The 16,643-nt window shown below is 38.9% G+C and overlaps 1 long non-coding RNA gene across 4 annotated transcripts in view; it reads right to left on the reverse strand.

Annotated features, from left to right (window-relative positions):
• The window catches only part of LOC101016867, a 123,524-nt gene that overhangs the window by 52,138 nt on the left and 54,743 nt on the right, over positions 1–16,643 (reverse strand). The window contains exon 1 of one of the 4 annotated variants that reach the window (XR_002520254.2): positions 8,532–8,841. The exons of the other annotated variants lie outside the window; for them this stretch is intronic. This is a non-coding gene — a long non-coding RNA (uncharacterized LOC101016867). Of the gene's footprint in view, positions 1–8,531; positions 8,842–16,643 lie in introns of those variants that run through there. 4 annotated transcript variants of the gene reach the window in all.

Consider the following 16,643-nt stretch of genomic DNA (forward strand, 5'->3'; position numbering starts at 1 on the left):
AGGAGCACCCAGATTCATAAAGCAAGTTCTTAGAGAATGTCAGAGATATTGATTCCTACACAATATAGTGGGAGACTTTAACACCACTGACAGTATTAAACAGATTATCAAGACAGAAAATTGACAGATATTCAGGACCTAAACTCAGCACTGGATCAAATGGACCTGATGGATATCTGCAGAGTTCTTCACCCAAAAACAACAGAACATCCATTCTTCTCATTGCCATATGGCATTTATTACCAAAATTGATCACATAATCAGACATAAAACAATCCTCAGCAAATGCAGAACTGAAATAGTAACAGTCTGTCAGACAACAGCAAAATCAAATTAGAACTCAAGACTAAGAAATTCACTGAAAACCATACAATTACATGGAAATTGAATAACCTGCTCCTGAATTATTTGGGGTTAATAATGAAATTAAGACAGAAATCAATAAGTTATTTTAAACTAATGAGAAGAAAGAAACAATGTACCAGAATCTCTTAACATAGCTAAGACAGTGTTAAGAGAGAAATTAATCACACTAAATGCCCACATCTAAAAGGTAGAAAGATCTCAAGTTAACAAACTAACATCACAACTAAAAGAACTAGAGAACCATATGCAAACAAATCCAAAAGCTACCAGAAGACAAGAAATAACCAAAATCAGAGCTGAACTGAAGGAGATAGAGACATGAAAAATCATTCAAAAGATCAATGAATCCAGGAGCTGGTTTTTTGAAAAAATTTATAAAGAGACCACTAGCTAGACTAACAAAGAAGAAAAGAGAGAAGATTCAAATAAACACAATCAGAAACAATAAGCATGATAGTATCACTGACCCCACAGAAATACAACCATCAGAGAATATTATAAATGCCTCTATTCACATAAACTAGAAAATCTAGAAGAAATGGATAAATTTCTGAACACATACACCCTCTCAAGACTGAACCAGGAAGAAATTGAGTCCCTGATCAAACCAATAACAAGTTCAGAAATCGAGGCCGTAATACATATTCTACCAACTACAAAAACCCCAAGATGAGATGGATTCACAACTAAATTCTACCAGATGTACAAAGAAGAGCTGGTGCCATTCCTACTGAAACTATTCCAAAAATCTGAAAAAGAGGGACTCCTCCCTAAGTCATTCTATGAGGCCAGAATCATCGTGATACCAAAACCTGGCAGAAACAGAACAAAAAAAGAAAACTCCAGCCAATATCCTTGCTGAATATTGATGCAAAAATCCTCAACACAATATTGGTAAACCAAATCCAGCAGCACATCAAAAAGCTTATCCACCATGATCAAGTAGGCTTCATCCCTGGGATGCAAGTCTGGTTCAACATACACAAATCAATAAATGTGATTCATCACATCAACAGGACCAAAGAAAAAAACCACATGCTTATCTCAATAGATAATCACTTAAGTTTTTCACATGAAGGGATACAGAATTTATTTCCTGTAGAAAAAGCTTTTGATAAAATTCAATATCCCTTCCTTTTAATTTTTTAGAATAGTTGCAGTAGGAACACTACCAGTACTTTTTTTGTACATCCCTTCATGTCAAAAACTTAACAAGCTTCAATACCTAATAAAATCGGTATTGAAGGAACATCCCTCAAAATGATAATAACCATCTATGGCAACCCAACAACCATCACACTGAATGGCAAAAACTGGAAGCATACCCCTTGAAAACCAGCATAAGACAAGTATGCCCTCTCTCACTACTCCCATTCAACATAGTACTGAATGTTCTGGCCAAGGAAATTAGGCAAAGAAAGAAAGAAAGAAAGCACAAATAGGAAGAGAGGACATCAAATGATATAATTTCACTTTGTGTCCCTGCCCAAATCTCATGTCAAATTATAATCCCCAGTTTTGGAAGAGGGGACTGGTGTGCAGTGATTGGATCATAGAGGCAGTTTCTAATGGTTTAATACCATCCCCCCCAGTGCCGCTTGTTTAAAAGTTTACAGCACCTCTCCCCTCTCCTGCCCACCATGTGAAGATGTGCTTGCATCCCCTTCACCTTCTGTCATGACTGTAAATTTTCTGAGACCTCCCCAGAAGTAGAAGTCTGTACAGCCCACAGAATCACAAGCCGATTAAACCTCTTTTCTTAATAAATTACCTGCTCTGGGGTAGTTCTTTATGGCAGTGTGAGAACGAGCTAATACATCAAATTATCCCTGTTTGCAGATGGCATTACCCCATATCTAGAAAACCCCATCATCTCAGCCCCAAAGCTTCTTATGCTGATAAGCAACTTCAGCAAAGTCTCAGGATACAAAATCAATGTGCAAAAATAGCTAGCATTCAACCAGGCATGGTGGCTCTTGCCTGTAATCCCAGCACTTTGGGAGGCTGAGGTAGGCAGATCATGAGGTCAGGAGTTCAAGACCATCCTGGCCAACATAGTGAAACCCCGTCTCTACTAAAAATATAAAAAAATTAGCCAGGCATGGTGCTGGGTGCCTGTAATCCCAGGTACTTGGGAGGCTGAGGCAGGAGAATTGCTTGAACCCAAGAGGTGGAGGTTGCAGTGAGCCAAGATTGCACCATTGCATTCCAGCCTGGGTGACAGTGCAAGACTCCATCTCAAAAACAAAACAAAACAAACAAACAAACAAACAAAAACAAATAGCTAGCATTCCTATACACCAACAACCTCAAGCCAAGAGCCAAAACACAAACTCCCATTGACAATTGCCACAAAAAGAATAAAATACTTAGGAATGCAGCTAACTAGGGAGGTGAAAGATCTCTAAACGAGAACTACAAACCACTGTGCAAAGAAATCAGCAATGACCCACACAAATGGAAAAACATTCCATGCTCATGGATAGAAAGAATCAGTATCATTAAAATGGCCATATTGCCCAAAGAAATTTACAGATTCAATGCTATTCCCATTAAACTACCATTGACATTCTTCACAGAACTAGAAAAACCTATTTTAATATTCATTCATATGGAACCAAAAAGGAGCCCAAATAGCCACAGCAATCCTAAGCAACAAGAACAAAGCTAGAGGCATCATGCTACCTGACTTCAAACTATACTGCAGAACAACAGTAATGAAAACCGAATGGTACTGGTATAAGAACAGACACATAGACCAATGGAACAGAATACAGAACCCAGAAATAAGACTACACACCTACAACTATCTGATCTTTGAAAACCTCAAAAAAAAAAAACAAGCAATGGAGAGAGGATTCCATATTCAATAAATGGTGCTGTGATAAATGGCTAGCCATATGCAGAAGACTGAAACTGGACCACATACTTACATCTTTGATATGGTTTGGCTATGTCCCCACCCAAATCTCATCTCAAATTGTAATCTGAATTGTAATCCCTATGTGTCGAGGGAAGGACCTGGTACAAGGTGATTGGATCCTGCAGGCAGGTTCTCTCATGCTGTTCTCATAATAGTGAGGGAGCTCTCATGAGATCTGGTTGTTTGGTAAGTTGCCCCTGTGTTCTCTCTCTCTCCTGCCACCTTGTGAAGAAAGTGCTTACTTCCCCTTCACCTTCTGCCATGATTGTAAGTTTTCTGAGGCCTCACCAGCCATGTGGAACTTTGAGTCAATTAAACCTCTTTTGTTTATGAATTGCCCAGTCTCAGGTAGTATCATAGCATTGTGAGTATGAACTAATACAGATAATTGGTACCAGCACAGTGGGGTACTGCTATAAAGATAAAGTGAAAATGTGGAAGTGACTTTGGAACTGGGAAACAGGCAGAGGCTGGAACAGTTTGGATGGGTCAGAAAAAGACAGAAAGATGTAGGAAAGTTTGGAACTTTCTAGAGACTTGTTGAATGGTTTTGACCAAAATGCTGATAGTGATATGGACAATGAAGACCAGGAAGAGGTGGTCTCAGATAGAGATGAGAAACTTATTGGGAACTGGAGAAAAGGTCACTCATCATATGCTTTAGCATAGAGACTAGGGGCCTTTTGCCCCTGCCCTAGAGATCTGTAAAACTTTGAACTTGAAAGAGATGATTTAGAGTATCTGACAGGAGAAATTTCTAAGCAGCGAAACATTTAAGCTGTGACCTGGCTTATTCTGAAAGTGTTCAGCTATATGTGTTCATGAAGAGATGTTCTGAAATTGGAACTTATGTTTAAAAGAGAAGCAGAGCATAAAGGTTTGGAAAATTTGCAGCCTGACCATGTGGCAGAAAAGAAAAACCCATTTTCTGTGGACAAATTCAAGCTGGCTGCAGAATTTTGCATAAGTAATGAGGAACTGAATGTTAATAGCCTAGACCATGGGGAAAATGTCACCAGGGCATATCAGAGACCTTCACAGCAACCCCTCCCATCACAGGCCCAAAGGCATAGGAGGGAAAAATGGCTTCACTAGCCAGGCCCAGGGTCCAGCTGCTCTGTGCAGCTTTGGGACTTGGTGCCCTGTGGCCCAGCTTCTCCAGCTCTAACCATGGCTAAAATGGACCAAGGTACCACTCAAGCCATTTCTTCAGAGGGTGCAAGTCCCAAGCCTTGGCTTCTTCCACGTGGTGTTGGGCCTATGGGTATACAAAACACAAAAGTTGAGCTTTGAAACCTCCTAGATTTCACTGAATGGATGGATTTCACTGAACGGATGGAAACACCTGGATTTCCAGGCAGAAGTCTGCTACGGGGACAGAACCCTCATGGAGAACTTCTACTAGGGCAATGCAGAGGGTAAATGTGGGATTGGAGCCCACACACAGAGTCCTCACTGTGGCACTGCCTAGTGGAGGTATGAGAAGAGGCCCACCATCCTCCAGACCCCAGAATGATAGTCACTGACAGCTTACACCGTATATTTGGAAAAGCTGCAGGCACTCAATGGCAGGTTGTGAAAGCAGCAAAAGGGTCTATACCCTGCAGAGCCACAGGGGTGGAGCTGCCCAAGGCTGTGGGAGCCCACCCCTTGCATCAGCATTCCCTGGATGTGAGACATGGAGTCAAAGTAGATTATTTTGAAACTTTACGATTTAATGACTGCCTGGCCAGGTTTTGGACTTGCATGGGGCCTGTGGCTCTTTGTTTTGGCCAATTTCTCCCACTTGGAATACGAACATTAATCCAATGTCTGCACTCCCATTGTATCTTGGAAGTAACTAACTTGTTTTTGATTTTACAGGTTCACAGGCAGAAGGGACTTGTCTCAGATGAAACTTTGACCGAGGACTTCTGAGTTAATGCAGGAATGATTTAAGACTTTGAGAAAGTGTTGGGAAGTCATATTTGGTTTTGAAATGTGAAAAGGACATGAGATTTGGGAGGAGGCATGGACAAAATCATATGGTTTGACTGTGTCTCTTCCAAAATCTCATCTGAAGTTGGAATTCAAATTGTAATCCCCATATGTTCACTGAGGGACCTTGTGGAAGGTGATTGGATCATGGGGGCAGTTTCCTCCATGATGTTCTCATGACAGTGAGGGAGCTCTCACGAGATCTTGCTGTTTGTTAAGTGTCTGGCAGTTTCCCCTGTGTTCTCTCTCCTGCTACCTTGTGAAGAAGGCGCTTCTTTTCCCTTCACCTTCCACCATAATTGTAAGTTTCCTGAGGCCTCCCCAGCCATGCAAAACTGTGAGTCAGTTAAACCTCTTTGGTTCATAAATTACCCAGTCTTGGGTAGTATCCTTATATTAGTATGAGAATAGACTAACAAAATAATATACAAAAAATAACTCAAGATGGCTTAAATATTAAAATATAAAACCCAAAACTATAAAAACCCTGGAAGGCAATGTAGGCAATAACTTCAGGACATAGGCACAGGCAAAGATTTCATGACAGACACCAAAAACAATTGCAACATAAGGAAAAATTGACAAATGAGATCTAAACTAAAGAGCTTCTGCACAGCAAAATAAGCTATCAACAAAGTAAACAGACAATCAACAGAATGGAAGAATATTTTTGCAAACTATGCCTTAGACAAAGGTCTAATATCCAGCATCCCTAAGGAACAAATTCACAAGATAAAAAACAAACAGCCCCCATAAAAAAAGTAGACATAGAACATGAACAGACACTTCTGAAAAGAAGACATATATGTAGCCAACAGCATATGAAAACAAGCTCAACATCACTTCTTATTAGAGAAATGCAAATCAAAACCACAATGAGATAACATCTCTCATGAGTGAAAATGGTTACTATTAAAAAGTCAAACAACAGCACATGCTGGTAAGGTTGTGGAGAAAAAGGAATGCTTATACACTGTTGGTAGGAGTGAAATTAGTTCAGCAATTGTGAAAGACAGTGTGGCAATTCCTCAAAGACCTAAAGACAGAAATACCCTTTGATCCAGCAATCCCATTACTAGGTATATACCCAAAGGGATATAAATCATTCTATTAGGAAGACACATGCACATGTATGTTCACTGCAGTGTTATTCATAACGGCAAAGACATGGAATCAACCTAAATACCCATCAGTGATAGACTAGATAAACAAAATGTGGTACATATACACCATGGAGAACTATGCAACCATAAAAAAGAACACGATCATGTCTTTTGCAGGGACATGGATGGAACAGGAGGCCAGTATCCTTAGCAAAGTAACACAGGAACAGAAAACCAAATATTGCACGTTCTCACTTATATGTGGAAGCTAAGTGGTGAGAACAAATGGACACATAGAGGGGAACAACACACAGTGGGGCCTTTCAGAGGGTGGAGGGTGGAAGGAAGGAGATAATAAAAAAAAAAAAACTAATGAGTACTAGGCTTAATAACTGGGTGATGAAATAATCTGTATAACATACCCTCATGACACAAGTTTACTTATGTAACAAACCTGTACTTGTACCACTGAACTTAAAACAAAAGTTTAAAAAAAGAATAAAAAGAGCTTTAAATAATGAAAGGATGGAAGTTGAATGAGAGCAGTGCCTGTCCTACTTTAGGTACCATGAATTATTTGGAGGTACTTACAAAATTCTTTGAAATGTATTTCTTCTGCTCTTCAATTTAATTATTTTCATCAAGTATGTACTATGCACAAAGCACTGAGGCAGAGGCTGGGAATTACAGGTAAAATACAATTCAAGGCAGCAGCACCAGACATCACTGAGTTTACAGTCTATCAAGGGATACTGACCAATAAACAGCGATCATAATAGAAGTATATCATATTGTGGGGACACTTAGGAAAGATATCTATCTCAGAATTGGGTTACTCAAGCAAGATTTTATCACTGTGAAAACCATATTTTCCATTAAATCTTTGGGCTATGTTGCAATAAGTCTTGATTACCTATTAGAGTGTACCATAGAAAAGTGGTCTAAAATTGAAGAGTCAGCTCAAAAAAACAAAAAAAAACATGAAAAAAAATCAAAATAAAACTCAGGCATTTACTTTAAAGTAAAAATTACACTTATAGAAATCTATCCTGAGGAAACAAATGTACAAATGTCTATATAAAACAGAGGACTATGCAAATTTACTAACCTAAAGGTATCTGCCTTTTAATTGGACTGGTTATAATTTTATAATTTAATTGGACTTTTAATTGGACTTGGCAAAACAGATGCAAAACCATAATCCAACTACATACTGCATATAAGACAAAAACTATTGTTAAATAATTTTTAACAATTATTTTTAAATTTATTTTTAAATAAACGATAAAACATATACCTTGAAAACAGTAACCAAAAGAGAGGTAGAGTGGATATGCTAATATCAGACAAAATAGTCTTTAAGACAAAAATTGTTACCAGATAAAAGAAGGATGTTCACAATGACAAAATCAAGAAGATATAACATTTATAAATATATATGCACTTAACAACAGAGCCCCCAAATTTGAGAAGGAAAAAGTGACAATTAAAAAGAGAAATATCAATGATAATAGCTGAAAACTTTAAGATCCCATTTCAATAATGAATAGAACAACCAGGAAGAACAGCAACAAGAAAATAAAACACCTGAACAACACCATAAGCCACCTAGACCTAGAAGATATCTACTGAATGTTCCATACAACAGAATATACATTTTTCTCAACTGCAAATGAAACACTTTTCAGGAGAGACCTGGAGAGAGGTGAAATCTAGATGGAGGTTCCCAAACCTCAATTCTTCATTTCTGTGCACCTGCAGTTCCAACACCCTGTGGAAGCCACCAAGGGATGGGGCTTGCACCCTCTGAAGCAATGGCCTGAGCTACATCTTCTCCCCTTTTAGCCACAGCTGGAGCTGAAGCAGCTGGGACACAGGACACCAAGTCCTGAGGCTGCACACAGCAAAAGGGCCCTGGGCCTGGCCCACAAAAATCACTCCTGACACTAAAAATTATCAGAACAGCATAATGGAAACTGCCCCCATGATCAAACCACCTCCCACAAGTCCCTCCCTTGACACGTGGGGATTATGGGGATTACAATTCAAGATGAGATTTGGGTAGGGACACAGAGCCAAACCATATCATTTCCCCTTGCTGTTTTTGTGATAGTGAGTGAGTTCTCATGCAATCTGGTTGTTTGAATGTGTGTGGCACTTACCCCTTCCCTGGGTCTCTCTCTCCTGCTCCACCATGGTAAGAAGTATTTGCTTCACCTTCACCTTACACCATGATTGTGAGTTTCCTGAGGCTTCCCAGTCATGCTTCCTGTTAAGCCATGCAGATCTGTAAGTCAAACCTCCTTTGTTTATAAATTACCCAGTCTTGGGTAGTATCTTCATAGCAGTGTGAAAACAAACTAATACAGTAAATTGGTACCATGGAGAGTGAGGTACTGCTATAAAAGTAACTGGAAAATGTGGAAGTGACATTGGAACTGGGTAACAAGCAGAGATTGGAACAGTTTGAAGGGTTCAGAAAAAAAGATAAAAAGATGTGGGAAAGTTTGGAACTTCCTAGAGACTTGTTGAATGGTTTTGACTAAAATGCTGATAATGATGTGAACAAGGAAGTCCAGGCTGAAGTGGTCTCAGATGGAGATAAGGAACTTCTTGGGAACTGGAGCAAAGGTCACTCTTGCTATGCTTTAGCAAAGAGACTGAAAGCATTTTGCCCCTGCCCTAAAGATCTTTGGAATTTTAAACTTAAGAGAGATGATCTAAAATTGGAACATGTTTAAAAGGGAAGCAGAGCACAAAAGTTTGGAAAGTTTGCAGCCTGACAATGCAATAGAAAAGAAAAACTCATTTTCTGAGGAGAAATTCAAGCCAGCTGCAGAAATTTGCATAAATAATGAGAAGCCCAAGGTTAATAGCCAAGACAAAGAAGAAAACGTCTCCAAGGCATGTCAGAGATCTTAACAGCAGGCCCTACCATCACAGGCCCTGAGTCTTAGGAAAAAGAAATAGTCTCATGGACCAGGCCCAAAGCCCTGCTGCTGTGTGTAGCCTTGGGACATGGTGACCTGGATCCCAGATGCTCCAACTCCACCTGTGGCTAAAAGGGGCCAAATATAGCTCAGGCCATGGCTTCAGAGAATGTAAGCCCTAAGCCTTGGCCTACAGAGAATGTAAGCCCTAAGCCATGTGGTGCTGGGCCTGCAGGTGCAGAGAAGTCAAGGATTGAGGTTTAGGGACCTCTGACTAGATTTCAGAGGATGGATGGACATGCCTGGATGTCCAGGCAGAAGTCTGCTGCAGGGGTGGAGCCCTCATGGAGAACCTCTGCTAGGGCAGTGTGGAAGGAAAATATTAGTTTGGAGCCCTTGCAAGGAGTCCCCACTGTAGCACTGCCTAGTAGAGCTGTGAGATACAGTCACCATCCTCCAGACCCCAGAATGACAGGTTCACTGACAGCTTGCACCTTACACTTGGGAAAGCTGCAGGCACTCAACGCCAGCCCATGAAAGCAGCCAGGAGAGGGATTATAACCTGCAAAACCAAAGAGGCATAGCTGCCCAAGACCATAGGAGCCCACCCCTTGCATCAGCATGCCCTGGATGTGAGATATGCAGTCAAAGGAGATCCTTTCAGAGCTTTTAATTTTAATCACTGCCCTCTTGGGTTTGGGACTTGCACGGGGACTGTGGCCCCTTTGTTTTGGCCAATTTTGGAATAAGAGAATGTATCCAATTGCATCTTGCAAGTAACAAACTTGTTTCTGATTTTGCAGGCTCATAGGCAGAAGGGTCTTGCCTCGTCTGAGATGAGATTTTGAACTTTTGATCTTTAGGTTAATGCTGAAATGAGTTAAAACTATGGGGGACTATTGGGAAGGCATGATTGTGTTTAGAAATCTGAAGACATGAGATTTAGGAGGGGCCAGGAATGAAATAATATAGTTTGGCTCTGTGTCCCCCAAATCTCATCTCATGTGTTGAGGGAGGGACAAGGTGGGAGGTGATTATATCATGGAGGTGGTTTCCCCATGCCATTCTCATGAGAGTGAGTGAGTTCTCACAAGAGATCATACTTAAAAGTGTTTGACAGTTCCTGCTTCACACACACACTCTCTCTTGCTCTCTCTGTTGCCACCTTTTGAAGAAGGTTTCCTCTTCCACCATGATGTATGTCTTCTGAGGCTCTCCCAGCAGTGTAGAACTGTGAGTCAATTAAACCTCTTTTCTTTATAAATTACCCAGTCTCAGGGAAGTTCTTTATAACAGTGTAAAAACAGACTAATAAAGGGAAGTCATCTCCCATGATTAAAGCACCTCCTACCAGGCCCCTCCCCTGACATGTGGGGATTACAACTCGAGATGAGATTTGGGTATAGACACTGAGCCAAACCATATCATTCTGCCTCTGGACCCTCCCAAATCTCCTGTCCTTTTCACATTTCAAAACACAATCATGCCTTCCCAACAGGCCCCCAAAGTCTTAACTCATTTTGCATTAATCTAAAAGTGAAAAGTCCAAAATCTCATCTGAGGCAAGGCAAGTCCCTTCTGCCTATGAGCCTGTAAAATCAAAAACAAGTTTGTTACTTCCAAGATTCAATGGGGATACAGGTATTGGGTAAATGCTCCCATTCCAGACAGGAGAAATTGGCCAAAATAAAGGGCCTACAGGCCCCATGCAAGTCTGAAACCTAGCAAAGCAGTCATTAAATCTAAAAGCTCCAAAATAATCTACTTTGACTCCATGTATCACATCCAGGGCATGCTAATGGAAGGGGTGGACTCCCATGGCCTTGGGCAGCTCCTCCTCTGTGGCTCTTGAGGGTACAGCCCCCATGGCTTCTTTCTTGAATGGCTGTTGAGTGCCTACAGCTTTTCCAGGTACACAATGCAGGCTGAGAGTGGATCTACCATTCTGGGGTCTGGAGCATAGTGGCGCTCTTCTTACAACTCCACTAGGCTGTGCCCCAGTGGAGACTCTGTATGGAGACTCAAACCCCACATTTCCCCTCTGCACTGCCCTAGTAAAGGTTCTCCATGAAGGCCCTGCCCCTGTAGCAGACTTCTGCTTAGACATCTAGGCAATTCCACACATCCTCTGAAATCTAGGCAGAGGTTCCCAAACTCTTGCCATGCGCACATCACAGGCTCAACACCACGTGGAAGCAGCTAAGGCTTGGGGCTTACACCCTCCAAAGCCACAGCCTGAGCTGTACCTTGGCCCCTTTTAGCCATAGCTGGAGCTGGAGGAGCTGGGACACAGCGCACCACATCCCAAGCCTATGTAGAGCAGCTAGGCCCCAGGCCTGAGCCACAAAACCATTTTTACCACTTAAGCCTCGGGGCCTGTGATGGGAGGGGCTTCTTTGAAGGTCTCTGACATGCCCTAGAGACATTTTCCCCATTGTCCTGGCCATTATTATTTGACTTCTCTTTACTCATGCAAATTTCTGCAGCCGGCTAAAACCTGAAGACTCTTAGAAGAAGTAAATCTTCATGACCTTGAATTAGGCAATATTTTCCTATATATAACACCTAAAACACAAGAAACTAAAGTAAAAATAATCTAGTTTTACTTTCTATTGAACCTCAGAAAATTAAAACACATTGTGCTTCAAAGAACAACATCAACAAAGTAAAAATACAATCCACAGAATTCAAGATAATATTTGCAAATGATTGATTTGATCAGAGTCTAATATCAAGAATTTTTAGAAATGCTTAAATTCATCATTAAAATGGTAAATAACCCAATTTTGAAAAATGGACAAAGGGCTTGAATAAACATTTCTTTAAAGAAGATACTCAAACGGACAATAGGCCCACGAAAAGATGTTCAACATCATTTATGGTCACAGAAATCCAAATTAAATGCCAATGAGATATGAGATACCACTTCACACCCACAAAGATGACTGTTATCAAATACAAAAATAAAAAACATGACAAGTGTTAGGTAGCAAGGATGTAGAGAGAAGTTGAAACTCTCACACACTGCTAGTGGGAGTGTAAAATAGTATAATCACTTTGAAAAACATTTTGGCAGTTCCTCAAAAAGTTAAATAAATGTAGAAACACAGAGTTATCTTGTGACCCAGTAATTCCCCTTGCAGGTACATAATTGAGAGAATTGAAACATATTCACACAAAAATTCATACATAAATGTTAATATTATCATAAAGCTAATATGTGAAAGCCATCCAAATATCCGTGAACTGATAAATGGATAATTCAAATAGGCACATCCATACAATAGAATATTATTCAGCAAAAAAAAAAAAAAAAAGTGAAATACTGCTACAACATGGATGAACCTTTTAACATTATGCTAAGTGAAAGAAGCTAGACATAAAAGGCCATATTCTTTATGATTCTGTTACATGAAATATCGAGAAAAGGCAAATCCATAGAGACAGAAGGTGTATTAGTGGGAAGTGCGAAATAGGGAGTGCATGCTAATGGGTACAAGGTTTCTTTTTTGGATTATAAGAATGTTTTAGAATTTGATAATGATGATGGTTGTATAACCTTATAACTATACTAAATTCAATAATATTGTGCATTTAAAATGGTGAATTTTATACTATGTGAATTTTATCAAGAAGGAACAAGGAAGAAAAAATGGATATCACTGGATAAAGCCCATAGGGTGGGACCCATACCAGATAAAACACAACTATAGTTAAATTAACTTTAAATATTGAACACCTGAAAAATAGACTATTATCTTGCCAATTTGTTCTGAGGTATGCCAAATTTATTTACTTGCCCAAGTTCACAAAGCTAAGCCACTAAGTTGTGGAGTTTGGATACAGTCTGACTACAAAACCATGTACTGAGCTGTGGCATCTGCTGCCTCCTCTGGTCTAAGGGTAAGATAATTCCTCATATCTAGGATTGTTGGCTAGAAAAATGGAAGAAGATAAACATTAAAAATATAGGAGGTATGTTTGTTTATATGAAAAATAAGGATGAGAAATAACCTTGGGACATAGGGTTTGTCTAAAAATAAGAGTAACCTACAAAACAAGTTTCATCTGAATAAGTCATTCATCTTTAGGTAATGAATATCCCTTTCATGACCATGTATTCCTAAGAGTGAATAGTTAGAAAAAAATATCGAGTATATCCTCAGAAACTGAAACAACCTTTATGTAAGACAAAAAGTAACTTCTTAACTCAGTTGACAAAAATTCTCCATAGTATCATTAATGATAGTGTCAGATAGCTAGCTAGCTCAATCCAAACAGCACTTTGAGGCTAATGTCTGGGTTCAAATCTCATACGATTAGTTGTCATATTCTAATTGTACCCCTATCTCTGACAGTTACCTCAAAAACATGTCCTTGATTACAAAGGAGAAAAAAGATGAAACCATACAGACAAATTAAAACAAGATTCATCAACACCAAAAAATGCCATCCAAAAGGATTTCATTCTGATGTGATAAAATATCATTTTTATCATTGTATATGATGAACAGCACATAATACTATGTAGTACCTACACGCAATAATATTACATTCATATTTGAGAAAAAACTAACCATTTTTCTTACATAATGACAATGACAATTTTCTCTGCTTAGGAGAACTAGTAAGAACCTAGTAAGAACCTACATGCAATAATATTACTTTCATATTTGAGAAAAAACTAACCATTTTCCTTACATAATGACAATGACAATTTTCTCTGCTTAGAAGTAGTAAGAATTGTGTGACCTAGAAAGAAGTTTTGGAGTAAACATCAAAGGAAAAATGATGGAGAATATAGTAAAGAACAAGACTTCCATTTAGAACAAATGGATGTCCTAAAGATTAATAAGTCCTTTTAGGGAGAAAGTAGTATATTGTTAACAAATGACAAAGACCACAGAACTATTCAACTCTTATTTTTTTCCCATTTTCACCAATGAAATCAATGATAGTATTGAAATCCCTGTAAAACACTATCAGAAAGTATAACAGTATGGAATGGTTAAAGAAAGGGGAAAATGTACACAACAAGATAAGAGTATATCTAAATTATTTAAATGATGCCAGTCTCCATATTCATATGTTATATCCCAAAGCATGAGACACAGAATTCATGTAGTTTTTAAAGATCTGAAATGATGAAATATAGAACATAAGCAAATTTCTTAAATAGGTATAATGGTTCCAGAAACTATGAGGTTTAACTTCACCTTAGAGAAAATCTCAAGTGTGGCTTATTAAACTATTGGGGAAAATGAGAAGGAAAGTATAGTCACTGGAAAAATACATGAAATACAATCTTCCCAAATGTATGATTTTAGATTTTACTAGACTATAAATTAATATAATAAAATCCCCTTTTATAATTTTCAAAACATTTTGACAGCTGTAACACCAATTACTGAAGAAAAGTGTCTTGTACGCCAGGCAGCAGCAGGAAGGCAACTATTCCTATGTCAAAGAGTAGTTCCTATAATTAACATATATATAGTATATGGTAGACAACATGGCATAAACTTGTTTCTCTTTGCTCGTCCTCACTAAATACAAATACAAGCCCAGGAAATAATGCCAGAAGGAGTTAAAAGAGAACACTGACATATGGAAAGGGGAAGATAGACTGACAGGGACTCCAGGACTGGAAGAATACAGCAGTCATGACCTCTGACTCAACAGAAGAAGGTAAACCAGGCCGGGCATTTTCCAACATCCAATCTATCAGCAGAAGGTAAACCACACAGGCTCATTTTTTCCCCCAGTCCTAACGGGAGTCCCAACAACAATATTAGGTGAGCCTATCAGTATGGGCCTGAGACTGTGCTCTCCTCCTGAGGGTCGTCATATAGCACCAGCAAAGAGGAATCACACCAAGTTCATTGGCTTAGCTTAGGAGGCCTTTTGGTCTTTATGGGCCAGAAAATCCTTTTTCCTAGGCAATACACACACACACACACACACACACACACACAAAGTCTGCCTAGGAAGTACTTGTCATCCCCATAGAATTCCTTCTCCTAATTAGAGTCACCGGAAAGCCTGGACTGGGGAAGCTCCGTGACCCCCCTCAGGCAGCGCCAGAAGGAATCCATGAGAGCTCAGGCAGTACCAGATACCAAACAGATGAAAACAGTAGCATAAAAGCTCTTAAAATTAACTTCTACTGGAACTGCAATCAACAAAAGTAGGCCAGGACCTAAAGACTAAACCTACAAGTGATGACTGCCTGGCCTGCTCAAATCAAGATTTAAATAGGACCCAAAACCTTCTAACATCATAACCAAACTGCCCATAACACAATTTTAAAAATCACTCCTTATATGAAGAACCAGAAAAATCACAGCTTGAATGAAAAAAAAAAAAAAGCAATCAACTGACACCAACAGCAAGATTAATTAAATGCTGTAATTATCGAACAATGATTTTAAAGCAACCATCATAAAAATACCTCAACAAAGTACAATTTTTTAAAAAGAGAAGGAATAAAGATGAATATATGGAATACAAAACTGTAAAAGTGCTTTAAAAATACTTCAACAAGCAATTACAAATTTCTAAATGAAAAAACAGGAAGTCTGGAGTATATAGCAGAATTTGTAAATAATAATAACCAAATGGAGATAATAGAACTGAGAAGTACAATAACTGGTGGGAAAAATCTCACTAAATGAGCTTGATAGTACATTGAAGATGACAAGGGACAGACTCAGTGATTGACAGAATGTATTCGATCTGAACAAAAGAGCTGATCTTAAAAAGTGAAGAGTACCTCAGGAACCTGAGAGACAATTAGCAAAAGATCCAACTCATCATTAGATTCTCAAAAGGAGAAAAGAGATTGAGACTGAAAAGGTGCTTGAAGAAATGGCTGAAAGGGTCCCAGTTTTGGCAAAGGACATATGCATGCAAATGCAAAAATCTGAGCAAATCTCAAATATGAGAAAACGAAATTCAATTCAAGGACGTTCTAATCAAACTTCTGAAAAATAAAGACACAATATTTTGAAAACAACCAGAAAGAAACAGTACATTGTGTATAGGGAAAACCAATTTGAATGACAGATTTTTCATCTGAAACCATGGAGGCCAGAAAAATATGGTGCAATGTTTTTCAAGTGTTAAAAGCACAGTCAACTATGTATTTTATAATCAGCGAAACTATTCTCCAGAAACAAAGAAGAAATAAAGAAATTCCCATAGAGAAAGAAACTAATTTGCTGATAGTACACATTCATTCCCTTAAAGAATGGCTAAAAGAAATTCCTCAAACAGAAAAAAAAAAATGATTAAAAAATGATAAAATGAAAAGAATGATAGTATTGAAATCCCTGTAAAACACTA

This window comes from Papio anubis, chromosome 2, assembly GCF_008728515.1.
Source record: "Papio anubis isolate 15944 chromosome 2, Panubis1.0, whole genome shotgun sequence".
Taxonomy (NCBI): Eukaryota; Metazoa; Chordata; class Mammalia; order Primates; family Cercopithecidae; genus Papio; species Papio anubis.